Genomic DNA, 18,720 nt, shown 5'->3' on the forward strand with positions numbered 1-18,720 from the left:
TTTTCCCGGCTTCACAAAACCGGAAAAAACACGGGAATTTGATATTTTTCTGTCTGAAAGTGGTATTTGTTGCTTGACTTGACAGAGTAGGATGCCCTCCATTCGTTGCCTAGATTGAGTAAAGCTGTCCAAGAGAGCATCACCCTGATCAGAGGTGCAAGGACAAATAGGTCTCATTAAGATTTTTATTTTGCATTAGGAAATGTACGCAATAATGTGGCCATGCATAACGATTTTCAACATTTCACAAAAAAAATTGCATAGGATCATCACAGTGCACCAAGTTGTCATTACAAAATTATGCCCATTTAAGTTTAAGAATCTGTTGAAAAGTTTTAGATTGATACAAATGGTAAGGAAAACAACAAACATGATATGTACAGTGCAGACCGGAAAGTATGCATAGCGCTTAACTTTTTCCATATTTTGTTATGTTACAGCCTTATTCCAAAATGGAATAAATTCATTTTTCCCCTCAAAATTCTACACACAATACCCTATAATGACGACGCTATAAGTTTTTTTTTTTAGATTTTTGCAAATTTATTAAAAATAAACTAAGAAATCACATGTACATAAGTATTCACAGCATTTGCCATGGAGCTCAAAATCGAGCTCAGGTACACCGATTCCACTGATCATCCTTGAGATGTTCCTACAGCTTAATTGGAGTCCACCTGTTGTCAAATTCAGTTGATTGGACATGATTTGGAAAGGCACACACCTGTCTACATAAGGTCCCACACTTGACAGTTCATGTCTGAGCACAAACCATGAAGTCAAAGGAATTGTCCGTAGACCTCCGAGATAGGATTGCCTCGAGGCACATATCTTGGGAAGGGTACAGAAAAATATCTCTGCTTTGAAGGTCCCAATGAGCACAGTGGCCTCCATAATCCATAAATGGAAGAAGTTCAGAATCACCAGGACTCTTCCTAGAGCTGGCAGGTTGTCTAAACTGAGCGATCGGGGGAGAAGGGCTCCAGTCAGGGAGGTGACCAAATACCCGATGGTCACTTTGTCAGAGCTACAGACAAAAACCACTTCTTAGTAAAAAGCACATGGCAGCCCGCCTGGAGTTTGCCAAAATGCACCTGAAGGACTCTCAGACCATGACTGGACTGATGAGACAAAGATTGAACTCTGGCGTGAATGCCAGGCATCATGTTTGGAGGAAACCAGGCACCGCTCATCATCAGGCCAATAGCATCCCTACAGTGAAGCATGGTGGTGGCAGCATCATGCTGTGGGTATGTTTTGCAGTGGCAGGAACTGGGAGACTAGTCAGGATAGAGGGAAAGATGAATGCAGCAATGTACAGAGACATACTGGATGAAACCCTGATCCAGAGCGCTCTTGACCTCAGACTGGGGCGACGGTTCAGCAAGACAACAACCCTAAGCACACAGCCAAGATATCAAAGGAGTGGCTTCAGGACAACTCTAGGAATGTCCTTGAGGGTCCAGCCAGAGACCAGATTTGAATCCGAATGAACATCTATGGAGAGATCTGAAAATGGCTGTGCACCGATGCTTTCCATCCAACCTGATGGTGCTTGAGAGGTGCTGCAAAGAGGAATGGGCAAAACTGCCCAAAGATAGGTGTGGCAAGCTTGTGGAATCATATTCAAAAAGACTTTAAGCTGTAATTGCTGCCAAAGGCACATCAACAAAGTATTGAGCAAAGGCTGTGAATACTTATGTACATGTACTTATGATTTTGCAAAAATCTTAAAAAAAACTTTTTTCATGTTGTCATTATGGGATATTGTGTGTAGAATTCTGAGGGGAAAAAAATATTTATTCCATTTTGGAATAAGGCTGTAACATAACAATCTGTGGGAAAAGTGAAGCACTGTGAATACATTCCGGATGCACTGTACTAGTAGAGCAGGACAATAGAGTTGAGCCCAATGGGGTAATGTAATAGGGTGTGAGAATCAGAAAGTGAGAGATTTTGTGAGAGTTTTCCTGTGGCAATAATTTACATGGGAAAATCAACCTGGTTTTCGCATGTAAATGATTGCCACTTAAACCCCCCCCCCCCCCCCCCCAAAAAAAACAAAAAAAAACAAACAAAAAAAAACAGAACTCACAAAATCTCTCACTTTCTGATTCTCACACCCTATTACATTCCCCCCAAGTTAGGTGCAGGGTCAGCAATGAGGCATTACCCACCATAGCATCACAGACATCAGAAATACATTTATCAGCCAACAGTATATAATCCAGTTTAGAAATGAATGGTGCTCTGTAGAGTGGAAAGTGACGGAATGAGTAGAGGGATTCGACAATCTCCAGAGGCCTGTCAGAAGACCATCAAATATTTTGTAATTATTATTATTATTTCTAAGGTCATCCAAATATTTGGAGTAATTATAATAAATAATAAAACAAATATATAATGCACTCTGATACCCCAACAAATGAAAATGTTATTGTCATTTAACCAAAGCATTTAAAAAGAATTATAATATGTGTCTGGTAATGATGCTACAACGCAACAAAGAATCCAGTTTTCTTTGTTAAGGAAACATTCAAATTCTGATACACTGGATTTTTTTTTTTTTTTTCATTTTGTATTTTTAGTTCCTCTCTCCATGCTGGCTTTGGAATGGGAAATGTGATTATAACAGACTCAGATAGACATGTTTGAACATTAGCCATCATAACTTATTATTATGTTCATTCTGCTAAAAGAAATGCATTTACATTTTTGTGTGTGTGTGTGTGTATATATATACACACTCACATATATGAGGGTGTACAGCGCCACTTGTGAGGTGTCTTCTAGCAACAGTATGATTTATCAAAATTAGTCTACTGAATAGACACTCCCTAAATTTAAGGGCGTCGGCTAGCCTCTAAATGGCAATGGTAAGTTACTGTTCAAATGGAACATAAAACAGGTGAATAGAGGTATCAGTGACTGATTGGGTCAAGTTTATAGCAAGAACGTATTGAAGTCATAGAAAATAGGTTAAAAAGTGGATCAGATAGCCAAGTAAAACTATAACATAGATATTTTATATTTACAAAAGCAGGATATATTAAAATGGGAAGACAAATACTTTACATGTAGATATTTAAAAAAAAAAAATATATATATATATATAATATATATACAACGACAAGGAAGAAGGAGCGGCACTCGGCGTCTTAAAGTCAATAACTTATATTTAAACAACAAATCAAATGGTCCGATGTTTCGGGGCTCACATGCCCCTTTGTCAAGGTGTACAACAATAAATAAAAACAAAAGCATACCTTTATAGTGTGATAGAAGCCCCTAGTGTGCACGTAGTGAGCGCCAAACGGCAAAGCCGTCCGGCGCTATCGGGTGACGTCATCCACAAGCGGCCGCCCGGCGCCATGGCAACCTGGTGTCCGTTGTTGCCGCACAGTTTAGTGGGAATTGTAGTGCGCTGTGGAGACATAAAATAAATATACAGTACCCCACACCTGAAACACAGTTCTGGCAGTATATATCGGACCTAATAAGTCCACTTAGTCGATATGGTTACTGTGATAAATGAGCTATAGAAAAAACATTCAATTAAGCCCTAATCACATACAGTATTACCTTAAAAGAAAAACCATAACTATTGCTATATGGAAAAAACATATAGCACGCTGATTAAATTTATATGCCATTAAGGTAAACTGCCAGTAATGTGTCATGAAAGAAAGAAGCGTGACAAAATTAACAGACAGTGCTAAAAAAGAGACACATTAAGACAGAGTAACTGTAACAGAATGACCTGAAAAAAAAGAGAAAGATACATGTTGCAATGCATGAAACCAAATATGAGAGCCGAAGACTGTATAAATATAAATACAAATATGAATATAAGAATAAATCTCGAGGGACAGAGTGCAAGGTACTAGAGGCTAAACAGCCTGAAAATATACCAAATGTAGCCACAATTAATCACAGTTATTTATGGATAAATAGGTTCCATGGCATCATCTCATTAAGGCCCCCTGGGCTGATGGTTCCTAGTTTGTGGATCCATCTAGCCTCTAACCGAAGGAGTCTGTTCTCACGGTCACCTCCTCTCACAGATTTTTCTACATGGTCAATAGCCATGTGCCTAAGGTCATTAATAGAATGTCCTACTTCCACAAAATGCCTGGCGACAGGTTGGTCAGCTACTTTCCCCAAAGTGGCTTTCTTGATTGCAGACCGATGGAGAGCCATACGTTCCCTCATAGTTCTAATGGACTTACCCACATATACCAAGTTGCAAGGGCAAACTATGATATAAATAATGTAAGAAGAAGTGCACGTAAGTACATGTCTAATAGAAACATTACGATCTTCATGTGGGTGTTTAAATGAAGGTCCAGTCAGCATATATGAACAAGTAGTACACTTCGGGCACTTGTAGCACCCAGGGGCCTTAGACAGGAAACTCAGTGGATGTTCAACTTCCTCGCTAAAACCTGTCACATCAGTGTGGACCACAATGTCCTTAATGTTACGTCCTCTGGTGAAACATGCCATAAGACGCTTGTTTTTAAAAGTTGGAAGAGTACTGTCAGAGGATACAATAGGCCACAAGGCTCTAGAGGCACGTGGAATAACTGCACTTGTTGTGTTGTATTGAGTGACAAATGGGATCATCTCCCCTCTTGTTTTTTTAACGCTAGGGGAAAGCAGATTGCATCTAGGAACGGCCATGACCTCCATTTTCTGAGTCAGCAATTTTCTGTGATCGTAACCTCTTTGTAAGAATTTGATGATAAGTCTATCAAGCTCTTCCTCCAATTTCGATCGATCATTGGTGATCCGAGCTATCCTTATCATCTGTGACCTAGGGAGTCCATTAACTAAGCCTTTGGGATGGTGGCTGTTAGCCCGGAGCAGGGTGTTCTGGTCCGTGGGTTTAGTATAGAGGCCTGTCTGGATCTGCCCATCCTTGATGGTCACCTGGACATCCAAATAGTTGATAGTGGATGCATTAGTCACATAAGTAAATTTGATGGGGGATTCTCGTGAGTTCGCTGTCGCCATCAATGCGTCAAAAAGGGGCGGAGGACCGGTCCACATAATAAACAGATCATCTATGAAACGGGTGTATAAAAGAATATGTTGAGCCATTTCCGGGTTTTTGAAGAAGATTTCAATTTCCTCCTTAAACATAAAGATATTAGCAAACGATGGGGAGCAACCGGGTCTATAGGTGGCTGATGGGGGGAGAACAAGGAGTTAAAACATCTTATAATGCACGAGCTAGACACAGCTGGCGTAGGAGACGTGAGGCACAATCACGTATGTCAGCCACTTCTAATAGTGAAACTGAAACCACCCCACATGAGATTGAAGACTCCCCCCAACACCTCATATGCCCCTTTAGAGGGGACTCCAGCAACCTCCACTTCCAAAGAAAAAGGCAGACGCGGAAGACCACCCGCAGGGGCGGGCAGTGGGCGAGGTGCAAGAGGGGCCACAACAAGGAGGAATCGTTAGTGTACAATTTATCGAATAGGACCGTTACCCCCCATGAACTTTCAGTTTTGGAAAAGGGAATTATCGTTCGTTCCAACTACCAGATTCGACGATTTCACTTGGCAGGTATCCACCGTTTTGCCCGCAAACTAAGACTCCAGGAGTTTTTTCAAACGCAACGGTCCGAAGATATACCGATTAACCAGTTTACTGTACATAACGATTTCATTAATTCTAGACATTTATCTTCTTTTGATCCGCCTTCAACCAATCCGTCTATTAAATCATATATTAGGCTGATCAATGATTCAGTGTCTAGATATCAGCAAGTATGGCTCAACATATTCTTTTATACACCCGTTTCATAGATGATGTTTATTATGTGGACCGGTCCTCCGCCCCTTTTTGACGCATTGATGGCGACAGCGAACTCACGAGAATCCCCCATCAAATTTACTTATGTGACTAATGCATCCACTATCAACTATTTGGATGTCCAGGTGACCATCAAGGATGGGCAGATCCAGACAGGCCTCTATACTAAACCCACGGACCAGAACACCCTGCTCCAGGCTAACAGCCACCATCCCAAAGGCTTAGTTAAGGGACTCCCTAGGTCACAGATGATGAGGATAGCTCGGATCACCAGTGATCGATCGAAATTGGAGGAAGAGCTTGATAGACTTATCATCAAATTCTTACAAAGAGGTTACGATCACAGAAAATTGCTGACTCAGAAAATGGAGGTCATGGCCGTTCCTAGATGCAATCTGCTTTCCCCTAGCGTTAAAAAAACAAGAGGGGAGATGATCCCATTTGTCACTCAATACAACACGACAAGTGCAGTTATTCCACGTGCCTCTAGAGCCTTGTGGCCTATTGTATCCTCTGACAGTACTCTTCCAACTTTTAAAAACAAGCGTCTTATGGCATGTTTCACCAGAGGACGTAACATTAAGGACATTGTGGTCCACACTGATGTGACAGGTTTTAGCGAGGAAGTTGAACGTCCACTAAGTTTCCTGTCTAAGGCCACTTAAAAAGTGGGAAGCACATATAGAAACCGTTGTAATTCCTATACCATTCACCTGATTTGATGTAAATACCCTCAAGTTAAAGCGGAAAGCCTGCAGTTAAAGCACATCTTGTTTGTTTAATTTCAAATCCATTGTGGTGGTGTATAGAGCCCAAAATATGAGAATTGTGTCGATGTCCCAATATTTATGGACCTGACTGTATATATGTGTATATATATGTGTGTGTGTGTGTATATATCTCTATATACACACACATATATATATATATATATATATATGTATACATTCCGCCAAAAGAACTCGGCACTCAGAGACAACAAGAGTCTTGGATAAATAATTATTTTGCTATTCATGTTGTCGCCGAGTGCCGAGTTCTTTTGGAGGAATATGGCACTTTGATTTGTTCACCGGAGGGCAGGCTGATTTCAATATATGTGAGTGTCGGCTGCTGCTGGAGATATATATATATATATATATATATATATATATATATATATATATATATATAGCTATGTAAAAATGATCAATTATAAAAAGTAAAACATGAACAACATATGAAGGAATCTAGAGGTAGCTTATCTGTGATGCAGAAGTTCTATATGGAATGGCCAATGCGTTTCGTCTATGCAGACTTCATCAAGGGGTAATGTTCTGCTGGGACTGGGCTTGTATTTATAACCCAAACACCTCTAAGTCAGGTAGTGACATCACTTCCTGTTGGAGAATGGCATAAAGTGCTAAACATGTAATACTATCTGTTCTAGTACTTGCTGTTCTAGAGTTTCTGATTTTCACGGTTGTAAATTATAAATGAGTGTTAAAAATTTGGTAAATCTGTAGAGATGTAAATTTGAGTCATCTTATTGTAAGTAAATATTAATGGTCATTTTTTTTTTCTATGCCCGCCCCACCTCAAAACATTCCGGCGCCCCTGCATGCTAGACATAATACTGTTATAGGGAAAAGGATTGCATAGACTCACTGTACAGTATTTCCCCTTTAGAGGAAACACACACTGCATTGAATATACTGATAGCCTGTAGCCTGCAGTTCTCATAATTCTTTATTGAAAAAGGGAAGTCTGGTAACACAAGCGTACATCTATGTGTGGATCAGTGTGGGGGGGAAGGTCAGCCTGCAATTGCACTATAAGAACTAATACTGCATTTGTTTGCTGCTTGAAAAGAACAAAACTAAAATGACCACATCACTCGGGTACATTATAAACAATATATATGCATACCAATTCTATAGGATTTTTACTTCCTTTCAATTGATGCTCCTTTATCTTATATAGTTTGGGTAGGATCAAAGATTTGATTTGAGATTGGATCCCTTTCCCTGACACACTGATAATACAGAAATAGATGATTTAACCCCACAGAGGAGACCAACATATTCATGTTATTATATAATCAGTCATGGAATGGCTATTGGAGAAGGGCATGTGCATTGTCCATGGGAACAGCTGCAGCTGAGAAGGCGTAAAGGATCTCTTTGTGCTGCTCCCGCCCATCCTCTTTCTGCCAGCTGCTATAGTCTGTGGGACAGACAGCAGGCAAAAGGGCTGTGAGCTTGTAAGAAGGAGCTGTAGGGCTTGCAAGCTTTGCACTACCATAGTGTCATCCTGTATGTGCGCAGGTACTGTACCATGGGTTCACACATTCCATATAATACAGGATGTTTTTAACAAATGAGTTTGGATTATCTGCATTTTTCATTATATGACCGCATTGAATTAGTGTGGACAATTTTTTTTTTTATCTACATTATATCATTGAATGGTTTGTGCTCTGTTTTTCTTCTTAAAGTCGTTTCATAACAGTGCTTTATTGCCTCAGTTCCTGCTGTCTTTTTCCTCTCTGTGCTGTCGTATTTCAGGAATAACTCCAAATTACTGCTCTCATTTAATTATTAAATATAAAGATGGAACACCCTGTACGGCGTAGTACAATGATATAGTATTTACTTGGTTGGTTATTACATGATTCTGGGATAAAAAAAAACAACAACTATGATCCTAAGGCTCTGTATTATCCCTTATTATTTTTTAATCACTTTTTACTGTTTATATTTTTGTTACTATATTAAATTTTAACATTTTTTTTTTACTATCTAAATACATTTAAATTTTATAATACAGGTTTCTCCTATATAAAAGCACAATTGGTATAATTAATATGTGTCTAAAAATGTCCACATTGGTTAAATGTAACATATTTTTACTTGTATATCCTGACCTGCATGACAAGAAATTTGACACTATTTACTAAAGAACATGGTCTGAACCCTGTTCCTGTGTTTTGGGGTCTTTTAAGAAGAAATTCTACATTACCACATTACCACGACAGATTTAACCTTGATGTGCATACATAGAAATACTTTATTCCTGAGTTTTGTTCCAAAGTTGTTGCATTATAAAGGGAAATATTTCGTCCCGCTATAGAAGTTCCCAACTATTAAAATAATTCAGGGAATTTGTGAAAGCAATAAATAGTTGCCATGCATACCATGCTGATGAATCGGGGATGTTCCTAACTCTATGTATGTCTGCCCAAAAGCATGTCCAGCATTACTAGGTGGAACCTATATGTCTGTGCACAGTAGGGGCCCAATTCAGACCTAATCGCATACTAGGCGATTATTGAACTACTGTGCTTGCACCGCAATGTGCACGCATGTCGCCAAACAGCGACAGGATGGTGCAAAATTTTTTGATTGCACAGCTGTTCGCAAGGTGATTGACAGGAAGAGGACGTTTGTGGATGGTAACTGGCCGTTTTCTGGGAGTGCCAGGAAAAATGCAGGAGTTCCCAAGCGTTTTCAGGGCGGATGTGTGACGTCAGCTCCGGCCCCGATCAGCCTTATTTCTTTGCACTGGAGGAGTAAGTATTGAGCTATGAACAGACTGCACACACTGCACAGAATGGGAAACACATTCGATGGTGAGTGTGATGCGAACGGTTTTGCAGCTGTCCGCTGACTGAGGGGAATTTTTCGCACAGCGTACACATGCAATGGCACTCTTGCACAGGGTGAATTTTCACTCCCCCTGGACAGCGACTATCTGATTGCAGGACGGTGTAATTTGCAGCACGGCAATCGGGTCTGAATTAGGCCTGATGCTGCAAGACGAGATTTATGTATGTGTGGCTCGAGGACAGAGGCTATATATTGTAGCTGAAGGGAAGGTTATTTTAGTTTTATTGTAAGTATTCGGCAACGCCAGGGACAACAAAGCAGTGCAGGAATGAAATTACTTCTGCACCACTTGATAAGTAATAATGTCTCCCATACAGAAGCACAGGGGCCCAATCGCTTATCGTATTACGGTGAATAATTGCAAACATAATAGTCCTTTAACTGTGATAAATATATTTTCTCTTACGTCCTAGTGGATACTGAGTCTTGTACTTTAGTACCATGGGGAATAGATCAGGTCCACTGGAGCTCCTGAGGTGCTGATCACACCGTTAGTGTGTGTGCCCACGCTGGCAGCTAGCCGCCACCCTCTAACAGATGCCGAAGATCCAGGTGCGGTGAGTGTTACACCGGGGTCCCAGTTAGCGGGTCCCCGGTGCAGTGTTGGCGGCAAGTCACTCAGCGGTCACGGGCCCAGAGCTGCGGTGCCCGCCGTGGACAAACTGGCTCTGGGCTACAAGCCCCGCAGTGCTCACTATCTTAAGGCTTTGTGTGGACTGTATATGGATGTATAATGTTATTTTTGCAGCGGGGTACACTTGGATTCCACAGGGAATACATCGGGGTGTAGAGTTGGATCTTGATCCGAGGCACCAACAGGCTAAAACTTTGACTGTTCCAAGGATGCACTGCACCGCCTCCTCTGTAACCCCGCCTCCGGGCACTGAAACTCAGTTTGTAAGTTTGTGCCTGCAGAGCAGGTCACTAACAGGTGGGGCTGCGCTAGGCAGGCCTGAAAAGAGCTTTTTAAGAAGACTTCACAGTTTATGCGGCCGGGTTCCCGGGTACTTGCAGCGGAGGCGTACTGGCCATCAAAGGCACACCACCGCTGATGCTCTCCAGGATCGCGTGGCTGCACATCAGGGAGGAGGTGAGAGGGTCCCCCAGGTGGGACCCACCGGTAAATCGCGGTCCGGTCGCGGTTCCAGGAGATGGACCACGCCACTGGCTTGGACACTGTACTGCACAGGGACACCACTATAACCACCAGGGCAGGGAGCACAGGTCGGATTTGCTAAAATCCATTTTACATAGGCTCCACAGTACCCGGTGGTGAGGACCAGCATAGGGGATAAGGCGCTGACCTGTAGCCCCTCCCCCACCTCCGGGCGCCATCTACTGCTGATGTTCCCGTACTGGAGCTGCATTTCACTCTCCCTCACTCCCTGACAGAGATTTTGGCGCCATCTTCACAAATAGCTGAGCTGATCTCGGGGACTGCATGGCACTGTCTACTCTGTAAAGCCGCCTGTCTCATCAGCGCTGTGCATTTACAGACACTTAAGTATTCTACATGTCATTTTAGACAGTGTTAGTTAAGAACAAGTGTACTGCTATCTGAATATTTAGTACAAGTGTTCTGAGATATACATCCAGTATCTACTGTGCATTGTTATATCTATATTCATGCATATCTATATGTAGTTTTACTAGTCCAGTGCAGTTTTATTGTTTATCTGTAATAACTTCTGCATTATACCCGTGACTGAGTGTGCCTGTAGCTGCTGTGTGGATTTAATTCTCGTGTGTCACACTACTTGCTATCACTATATTCTGTACCCTGGAGGGCTAGGTGCATCAGGGTCTTATATATATATATATATATATATATATATATATATATATATATATATATATATATATATATATATATATATATATATATATATATATAGTTCTACACAGTATATATGGTTTGGTATTTTTTACTGTGTATTTCAGTCACCTCATACCGCTTAAATCCTCTGTTTGTGCCCTGTATTTACTGTCACATAACAGAGGGGGTTATTTGCAGGTATTGTGTTTGTCTGGCTATATTGTACCGTTATGCTCTAAGGCTACATTCCCTATAATGTCTGCCACACAGGGCGGTAAATCCGCGGATGCTTCTGCATCATGCAGTGCTGGCACCAAGGATTTACCTGAGGGGGAAGTTTTTAGCTGATGGTTCAGGCACTGGGTGCCTTACACCTTCCAGTCAACCCGCAGCACCTGTGGCTAATCAGGACCCACCTTGGGCAGCGTTCTCAAGTATGCTGAGTACGCTTGTGACACGTCTTATGCCTCCTGTGCCATTGCAGCCACATATTCTCCCTGTAGGTAATCCACTCTGGGCAGACACAATTAAATCAATCTTTGGTTAGACAAAAGTCTGCCCCACGACCCTCTGGGGCCAAGGGGTCATCTAAGCGGGCCATTTCTTCCTCACAATCCATTAATATTTTGGTTAATTCTTCTGACAAGGATGGGGAATATACTGGTCTGTCAGACACTGATACAGTCGCTTCTGATGAGGAATCTACAACCCAGGTTGATGTTCCTGACCTAGTGGAGGCTATTAAGCTGATTCTCCAAATAGATGATGAGATCGAGCCCACTCTTGCGTCTAAGATACCTGATAAGTTCAAACGTCAGATGGTTACTAAAGTAGTCTTACCACATTCTGACCATTTAATTGACATACGTCAGGAATCCTGGTAGTCTCCAGGAAATTTTTTTTCCCTGTCTCTAAAAAGATGCTAGATCGTTATCCTATCCCTGCGGAGTTGAGTAACATGTGGGAAACTCCACCGACGGTGGACTCTCATGTCGCCCATCTTGTGGTGTTATCTACTCTGCCTGTCGCCACTGTCACCTCACTGAAGGAGCCTACGGATAAGCGTGTGGAGGGTTGCCTGAAGTCTATTTACTCTCTTACCGGTGCTATACATAGACCCACTATGGCAGCCTCCTGGGCTACGAAAGGAATTGAAGCATGAGTTCAGGCAATTGAGGATGAGCTGCCTCAGGATTTTTCTGACACTGCCATACAATATCTGTCTTGTATTACCACAGCCTCACACTATATTCAGGAGGCGGCCTCTGAGGCAGGTGTTATGGCGGCCAAGGCGTCTACTACAGTATGTCTATCCTGGCTCGCCGAATTCTGTGGTTGAGGTCCTTGGAGGTGCTCCCTTCTGTGGTTGAGGACCTTGGAGGTGCTCCCTTATGGCGGCCAAGGCGTCTACTACAGTACGTCTATCCTGGCTCGCCAAATTCTGTGGTTGAGGTCCTTGGAGGTGCTCCCTTCTGTGGATGAGGTCCTTGGAGGTGCTCTTCTGTGGTTGAGGACCTTGGAGGTGCTCCCTTTTAAACTCTTTCAAAAGAGTTCTGCTCAACAATTATCCCTTCGGATCCATTGAAAGCGCAAGCTCTTCATTTGGTTGTTCAATCCCTTCTGGACACAGGAGTGGTAGTGCCGGTACTTCTGTCCCAGGGAGGCAGGGGATACTATCGACCCTGTTTCTAGTTCCGAAGCCAAAAGGTTCCTTCCGGCCTATACTCAACCTCAAATCATTGAACAAATTTGTGAGAGTGTCCAAATTCCATATGGAAACTCTGCGCTCTATTGTGCTGGCCATGGAACCCGAAGACTATATGGTATCCCTGGACATACAGGATGCTTACCTGCACATACCTATTGCCATATCGCATCAGCAAAATCTGCGGTTTGCTATTGGCAACCTACATAATCAATTCCAGGCTCTGCGGCTTGCACTGGCCATGGCCCCTCGGATCTTCACCAAGGTCATGGCCGTGATGACGGCACTTCGCCGTCAGGGAATCAGGATCCTGCCGTATCTGCACGACTTGCTGATCCTGGTGAACTCCCAAGATGTTCTCCTCAGTCATCTGGAAGTGACGGCCCAATTCCTACAAGCCCACGGGTGGCTCATCAACTGGAAAAAGTTATCGCTGGTCCCTGCTCAGAGCATGGTGCACTGCTGGACACACACAGCCATTGTTTCTGTCTCCAAAGAAAGTCCTGAAACTTCACGACAGGATCAGATACTTCCTCTCTCGCCCAAGAGTGTCGATACACTCGGCGATGCAAGTAGTAGGTCTCATGGTGTCGGCTTTCGACATGGTAGAGTACGCTCAATTGCATTCCCGCACCCTGCAGAGGTTAATCCTTTCCAAGTTTGACGGCCTGCCCTATCGGATCAGGTCTCGAATGATCTTGACGCCGGAGGTTTGTCGGTCACTGAGCTGGTGGCTACAGGACCAACAGTTGAGCAGGGGCCGTCCCTTCTGGATCTCCAACTGGGTCCTCCTGACAACGGACACCAGTCTGTGGGGTTGGTGCGTGGTGTTGGAGCAACACTCTCTCCAGGGTCGGTGGACCAGAGAGGAATCTCTCCTCCAGATAAACATTCTGGAATTGCGCGCAGTGTTCAGTGTGTTGACGCTTGCCCTGCCTCTGGTACAGGACAGGCCTGTACAAGTACAATCAGACGACGCCACCACGGTGGCATACATAAATCATCAAGACGGCACCTGAGGCCGCATGGCAATGCTGGAAGTATCAAAAATCCTCCATTGGGTAGAACGCCATCTGCCAGCATATCGGCAGTGTTCATTACCGGACTCCTCAACTGGGAAGCGGATTTCCTCAGTCGTCAGGACGTTCACGCTGGGGAGTGGAGTCTTCATCTGGAAGTCTTTCAACTACTAATGGACAAGTGGGGCCTACCAGATGTAGACCTGATGGCGTCTCAACACAATCACAAGGTTCTGGTCTTCAGATCAAGGACAAGGGATCCTCAAACAGTGTTCGTGGATGCACTGGCAATTCCATGAAACTTTCGGCTGCCGTACATGTTCCCTCCAGTGTCACTCCTGCCCAGGGTACTACGGAAGTTCAAGCAAGAAAGAGGAATACTACTGGTCGCTCCAGCGTAGCCCAGACGGCAGTGGTTCTCAGACCTGTAGGGTCTATCGATAGAGCGTCCTCTTCTACTTCCTCAACGCCCAGACCTCCTCGTTCAGGGCCCTTGTGTCTATCCGGACCTGGCCAGACTGGCTTTGATGGCGTGGCTCTTGAAGCTTCACTCCTGAGGGCCAAAGGATTCTCCGAGGTGGTTATTCAAACTATGTTGAAGGCCCGCAAACCGGCTTCTACATGGATTTATTACAGGGTCTGAAACTCTTAATTCACATGGTGTTCTGCTAAGAATTAGGATGCCTATTTGTTCAGAACTTCCAGGCTTTTGGCTTTTTTGCAACAAGGTCTAGATTTCAGCCTTTGTCTGGTCTCCCTCAAGGTTCATACAGTATATCTACCTTGTCGGTGTGGTTTCAGAGAAAAATTGCGTCTCTTCCTGATGTTCGTACTTTCACTCAGGGTGTTTTACGGATTCAGCCTCCATATGTCCTCCTGTGGCTCCATGGGATCTGTCTGCTGTCTCCATTTGAACCTCTTGAGTCTGTGTACCTTCAATGCCTTACGCTTAAGGTCGTGTTTCTGCTGGCTATTGCCTCTGCTCGGAGGGTGTCGGGCTTAGGCGCTTTGTCCTGTCGTCCGCCTTTTCTGATTTTTCACAGTGACCGGGCAGTTCTTAGAACTCGCCCCGGTTATCTACCTAAGGTGGTGTCATCTTTCCATCTTAACCAAGAGATTGTGGTTCCGGCCTTTATCTCTTCTGGTTTGTCCTCCAAGAGCAGTCTTTGGATGTGGCACGGGCTCTCCGTATTTACGTGGAGAGGACTGCCTCTCTCAGGAGTTCAGATACCCTTTTTGTACCTTTTGGTTTTCACAAACATGGCTGGCCTGCGAATAAGCAAACCTTGGCCAGATTGATTAGAATGGTGATTGCACAAGCCTATGCGCAGGCTGGACTGCCAGCTCCTTCTGCTATCAAAGCCCATTCTACTCTGTCTGTTGGACATTCTTGGGCGGCCCGCCGAGGCACGTCAGCTGAGCGATTGTGCAAGGCGGCTACGTGATCCTCAGTGAACACGTTTATTAAGTTCTATGCCTTTGATACTTCGCCTCCCAGGATGCTTCCTTTGGACGCCAGGTTCTTGTGCCCGCTACGGTGCGTCCCATCCCATGAGAACTGCTTTAGAACATCCCCAATGTATTCCCTGTGGAATCCCAGTGTTTCCTGCTGCAGAAAAGGAGATTTATGGTAGACTTACCATAGTTTAAATCTCTTTCTGCGAGGTACACTGGATCCACAGGGCGCCCGCCCTGACGCACTTAGCTTCTTTGGGTTGGTATGGCATTAGCCGCTGGTCCCTTCTCCTGTCGTGAGAATGTGGTTCTATGTGACTAACATCTGCCGTCTCTTTTACCTCCTACTGCATTGGACTGGTTAACGAAACTGAGCTCCAGTGCCAGGAGGTGGGTTATAGAGGAGGCGGTGCAGTGCATCCTGGGAACAGTCAAAGCTTTAGCTTGTTGGTGCCTCGGATCAGGATCCAACTCTACACCCCGATGTATTCCTTGTGGAATCCAGTGTACCTTGCAGAAAGAGATTTAACTATGGTAAGTCTACCATAAATCTCCTTTTTTTAACATTGCCAGTGTAGGTGGGGCTTCCCGGAGCGGGAACAGAGGTAGAAAGGCGCAATTTCCTGCTGCTGCAGATCATCAGACTGCATGAACAATGCTCCTCCAGGGACCCACCCTGCTACAGACTGTAAAATGGTACCAGGAGGTCATAGAAGGGGGGAGCACGCCAGTGGTAGCACCGCTGCACTCCTATCAGGTCATACACATACTTTCACACTTTGTGCTGCTGTGTTTCTGTGTGCTGGTGTCCGCTCCTCAGTGTCACTCCCGGGGCTTATCAGCCCCCTCTAGTGGTATCCCATAAACGCTCACTGCCTCAGGTATTACAGTCTGATTCTGACTCTGATCAGCCGCATGTGGATTATGATGATATGGATGAGGACAGCTCTCTGTCCCTTGGAGTGGAGGCTCTCATCTTTGCTATTAGAGAGGTCCTCCACATACCAGATCAGGAGGTGGAACCAGATGAGGAATTATATTTTAATGTTAGACCAAAGACCTCAGCAACTTTTCCTGTGTCTAAGGAATTAAACTCCCTGGCCAGGGAGGCTTGGTGAAACCTTGATAAAAAAAATGTAAGATCCCTCAGAGGTTTTTAACTACTGCCTGCTGAGGACAGGAAGATATGGGAAAAAACCCCGTCAGTCGATACGTCTGTATCCAGACTGTCCAAAAAATTAGCACTACCGATACCAGGGGCTGTATCCCTGAAGGAGCCAGCTGACCGTAAGATTGAGACTACGCTCAAGGCAATTTATACGGCAGCGGGCGCGGCACAGCGCCCCACAATAGTTTGTGGGTGGATTTCTAGGGCGGTAGTCAGGTGGTCTGACACTGTTATTGAAGGTTTAGACCAGGCATGTACAAACTGCGGCCCTCCAGCTGTTGAGAAACTACACATCCCAGCATGCCCTGACACAGCTTTAGCATTCTCTGACAGCAAAACTGTGTCAGGGCATGCTGGGATATGTAGTTTCACAACAGCTGGAGGGCCGCAGTTTGGACATGCCTGGTTTAGACACTCTACCCCGGGATGAGGTAAGTACTCTGCTGCAACATTTACAGGATGCTGCAAACTTTGAGCGAAGCTATTAAGGAGTTGTGTAAGGTAAATTGCCGCACTACTGCTATGGCTGTTTCGGCGCGCAGGGCTCTGTGGTTACGTCAGTGGTCAGCTGACGCTGACTCCAAAAAGGGTGTAGAAAATCTTCCCTTTATAGGTGATGCCTTGTTTGGAGATGAACTAAGTAAATGGATCTCCCAGTCTACCTATCTGCCGTCTGCTGCGCTGCCTGCTAGACGTTCTTACACCGTACCTTCCTTGCAGTCTTTTCGTGTGGCAAGGTTCAGAGGCAGGGGCTGAGAGGCCTCCACCACCTCCAGAGGATCTCGTGGTAAGTCCCGTAAATCTGCACTAGCCGTCTCCATGGACCAGACCACCGGATCTCCTGCCGCTAAGCCTTCCGCGTGACGGTTGGCCCCAGCGGAGAGGCTCCTTTCAGGTAGGAGCTCACCTTCAACACTTAGCCCACATGTGGGTGGAGTCCTGCAGGGATCCTTGGGTGAGGGACCTCATTTCCCAAGGATACCGGCTGGAATTCCAGACACTCCCTCCTCACAGGTTTTTCAAGTCGGGCTTACCAGATTTACCTGCAGCAAGAGTTACCTTGCAAGATGCTATTCAAAAGCTTTTGCAGACAGGGGTGGTGGTGCCTGTACCTCCTCAGTTACGCAACCAGGATTTTTACTCCAGTCTTTTTGTTGTACCTAAACCAAACGGTTCATGCACCCCATCTTGAACTTGAAGTCTCTAAACCCGTATCTGTGGGTATTCAAATTCAAGATGGAATCCCTGCAGGCGGTAGTGTCCGTGCTGGAGGAGGGGGAGTTCATGGTATCTCTGGATGTCAAGGATGCTTACCTACACATTCCTATGTGACCCCCTCATCAGACTTACCTCCGGTTCGCCATATTGAACGACCATTTCCAGTTTCAGGCCTTACCCTTTGATTATCCACAGCTCTGAGGATTTTCACCAAGGTCATGGCGGAGATGATGCTGCAGCTGTGCATGATGGGAGTGAACATAGTCCTCTACTTCGACGATCTCCAAATAAAGGCTGTTTCCAGGGAGTGTCTGCTGGACAGCATCAATCTGACGACTCGACTACTGACGGATCATGGGCGGATCCTAAATTTTCAGAAGTCGCATCTGGAAACCGAGCCGACGTCTTCAGTTCCTAGGAGTGATACTGGTTACTGTGTCTCAAAATGTGTTTCTCCCGAGGGACAAAACCTTGACTATCCAGGCTATGGTTCGCTCGGTGCTCGATCCTCGCAAGGTATCCTTACATATTTGCATCTGATTACTGGGCAAGATGGTGGCTGCTTACAAGGCAATCCAATACGGCAGGTTTCATGCCCGACCATTTCAGCTGGATCTGCTGGACAAATGATCAGGGTCTCACCTTTACATGCATCAGGAAGTGATGTTATCCCTGCATGCCCGGATTTCTCTCTTAGGGTAGATACAGGTTCCTCACCTGGTGGAGGGCAGGAGTTTCAATATCCACCCATGGATTTTACTGACAACGGATGCCAGACTCCGGGGTTAGGGGGCTGTGACCCAAGGGGCCCAGTTCCAAGGGATTTGGTCACGACAGGAATCTGCCCTACCAATAAACATCCTAGAACT

General features: G+C 44.7%; 1 protein-coding gene across 4 annotated transcripts in view; it reads left to right on the forward strand.

The window, feature by feature from the left end:
* Positions 1–18,720, forward strand: part of ARHGAP40 (Rho GTPase activating protein 40) — a 157,986-nt gene that overhangs the window by 33,359 nt on the left and 105,907 nt on the right. The window contains exon 1 of one of the 4 annotated variants that reach the window (XM_063960263.1): positions 8,025–8,129. The exons of the other annotated variants lie outside the window; for them this stretch is intronic. The gene's annotated coding sequence lies outside the window, so the exon portion shown is untranslated. Of the gene's footprint in view, positions 1–8,024; positions 8,130–18,720 lie in introns of those variants that run through there. 4 annotated transcript variants of the gene reach the window in all.

This window comes from Pseudophryne corroboree, chromosome 3, assembly GCF_028390025.1.
Source record: "Pseudophryne corroboree isolate aPseCor3 chromosome 3, aPseCor3.hap2, whole genome shotgun sequence".
NCBI lineage: Eukaryota > Metazoa > Chordata > Amphibia > Anura > Myobatrachidae > Pseudophryne > Pseudophryne corroboree.